This window comes from Lygodium microphyllum, chromosome 25 (genome assembly GCF_053477565.2).
Source record: "Lygodium microphyllum isolate KBCC chromosome 25, Lygodium_microphyllum_v1.1.10, whole genome shotgun sequence".
Taxonomy (NCBI): domain Eukaryota; kingdom Viridiplantae; phylum Streptophyta; class Polypodiopsida; order Schizaeales; family Lygodiaceae; genus Lygodium; species Lygodium microphyllum.
In genome coordinates, this window is record NC_141159.1 from 111,840,523 (window position 1) to 111,843,470 (window position 2,948).

Here is a 2,948-nt window from a genome sequence, read left to right on the forward strand (position 1 = left end):
GAATTTCCAATTGCCTGCACTCAGATTTGCTTCCCCAAGAAGCCTGCAAGTAGGCTGTCTTGCCCTCTCTGACTACCAATTCTGTGCAGAAGCAGTCAGAAAACACGGGCCTCGAGAGAACAGGAAGATCAGAGCGAGAAGTCCTTCTCATCCTCAAGATTTACCCCGCCATTACCCAACTCTTTTAATTGGGATTTTGAAGATGATGCTGCCGGGCCGCTTGGCAGAGCATCACGGCCAGGGCCTATCATTGAGGATGAGGACTTGACTTCATCTAATGCTGAATACAGGAGATACAGGAGAAAGGGCTAGAACCAATGAGCCAGATGGGTCTTCACTTCTGAGTGGCAGGAGAAGGGCTAGAACCAATGAGCCAGATGAGCTTTCTTTTCTGAGTGGCAAAAACAACTTCATCCTGGCTGGCATCTTTGTGCTTGGCATTGGGGCAGGGATTGCTCTTGACTCTGGTCTGAATGTGGAACCCAACAATGTTGCATCTCGGGAGGTCATCGATCGTTAAACACCAAACCCGGACATATGCTTGGCCAATGGGATGAGCGCAATGGTTCTTGACCATCGTCTATTCATCACCTTCAATCCATTCAATGTCTTTGTATCTCAGGCAGAGGTAAAACCAGGTTGTGTGCCGAGGCAGAGCACTTGGAATGTGCTGGAATCACGCGGTTTAATTTCAGCAGATGATGTCAGGGACTGTCAGAGAAATATGAATACTTTTGGTTTTGTTGGAGATTTGAGGCAAGCACCTGAAATCAGCTGTGTGTATCACAGCGAAAGTGCAGAGAATCAGTTGGATGCAACTTGAGGTGTCGTGAATATCATCAGCAGTTGATTGTGTCATGTCCTAGGTTAACGGACTGGCAGTCTGGAAGAGGGGTGGTTCTGGATACAAGCAAAATACTGTTGTTGGTGTTTTTCATTTTCCCCTTAGCACGTCAGGTCTATGCAGATACAAGAGCTAACAATTTATGAGGGCTATTAATTCATGAGTAAGCTGAATGCAGATCTGTCACATAATTTCAAAACTGAGACTTACTGGAAGGGTGGAAGGCTCACAAAAGCGTTAAATTCCAAGTGCAAATGATATTGTTATCGGGCTTGTTGTTGATTGATGTTCAGAGAGCTTTACCATTGATATTGGAGGTCCAAGCTATGGAACTCTTTCTATCTTTGCACTTGAGGGTGCCACTAGACGCAATGTACCCAGCCTTCAAGCAGGTTCAGTGTTGTACATGCGAGTTGTGAAAGCTAACTATGACATGCCGCCTGAGCTTTCATGCATTGATGCCACTGGTAAATCAGCAGGCTTTGGACAGTTGAAGAATGGTTTTGTTTTTAATTGTTCAACAGGACTTGCTTGAGTGCTGCTGAGCAGGCCCACCTGTCCTGTACTCGATGCACTCAGCAAAAGCTTGTCTTTTGAAATTGCTGTGAGTCTGGATCAATAGTCCTTCGGTATCTACAGTAATCCTTGTTTCTAATGCCATTATAAATGCTGAGTTCTTGAGTGCTGCTCAACAGCAAGTGATGGTGCAGAAATTGCTACAAAGGGTACAATGATTTTGAACTATTGGAATGCTCGTGTTGCTGGAGATCCACTCAAAGTGGATTTGATGTTGATTTCTGAATTCTATTAATGAAAAAAGGAAGATGTGGCCTTACTCTCTTTTCTGTGTGGGATACTTGTGAAGTCTGTCTAGGGCAGATCTGAAGCCAGGACCATTCAGTATATGCCAGGGTTCAAAACCTGAAAACAAATTCCGGTCTGGTGTGCATGCGCTTTCTTCAATCGAATTTGTTAATGAGTATGAAGCTGATACTAAGAGGAGTAGAGCTGAGGAGGGTTATTGAAGAGAAAGAAAAGAGGGGACTACTCTGATTCAGACTGGAGTGAAAAAGCTCAGATTCAGAGGATAGTTCAGTTAGTAGCTCAGATTATGAAACATCTGACATTGTGGTTACAGATCACTCTAAACTGTTTTAAAACCTAAGGAAGAGTGGAAATTGAAATAAAATAAAAGGATCTTTGGTTACCAAAGAGAGGATCAATTGTTGAAATACCAAAACTGTTCATGACAGCATATCAAGAACATGGGTTTGATCAGTTTCTTTGTTGTAACTCTATGATTATGACAAGGAATATAGTGATCTTTGACATCCAATATTTGAGTTCTTCTTGTTAGCCTCATTTCTTGCTGTACCTTGAACCCCGTGTTCTGCAGCTCTCGCACGATCTCTTTGACATTTCTGGTGAACCCGACGTGAAAGTGCTGTGTCATCAGCAAGATGGGAGACTCGCAAGAAGAGATGACAGATGATAATGTCATGAAGAACCTGTTTCAGTCATTTACCATGTATATGCAGCAGCAAGCTCATGCAAAACGTGACAGTGATGCTATGGATGCTTTGAAAGCTGTCCAACAGGAGATGAAGCAGTTTAATGGCCAGCAAGTGTCAACTTACCTGCATTTGTATGAAGAAAAGATGAAGTTTTTTGGGGTTTCTCAAGATGTTTGGAGCCGCTACTTCTTGCGGATCGTGGTGCGCGCTCTTGAAGGTCGAATTGCAGAAATTCAAGAGGCACATGCAGGTTGGGCTGAATTTAAAAAGGCATTAAAAGATGAATATTTCTTGGAGGATACAGGTCTTATGAATCGCAGGAATTTTTTAGCATGGGTTTCTATGCCTAATAAGGGACTTTCTGTTACCGCTCTTCTGCGAGAGTTTGAAAGCCGTTATGATCAGTTGGATGGGACTGAACAGCAAGCTTTGGAGATGCAGAAAGTGGAGTTATTTTTGCAAGCTGCAGATGCTGATTTACAGGAAAAGTTGGATGATCTTTTGGAAGATCAAGCTACTGATTCAGGTTTAAAGACTGAGTGGAGACATGTCATTGATGCTGTGAATGCTCTTGTCAAGAAGCAGCGCAG

General features: G+C 43.2%; 1 pseudogene; it reads left to right on the forward strand.

The window, feature by feature from the left end:
- The first annotated feature begins 562 nt into the window (after positions 1 to 562).
- On the forward strand, positions 563 to 1,611 carry LOC148014631 (uncharacterized; annotated as a pseudogene).
- Positions 1,612 to 2,948: the final 1,337 nt, after the last annotated feature.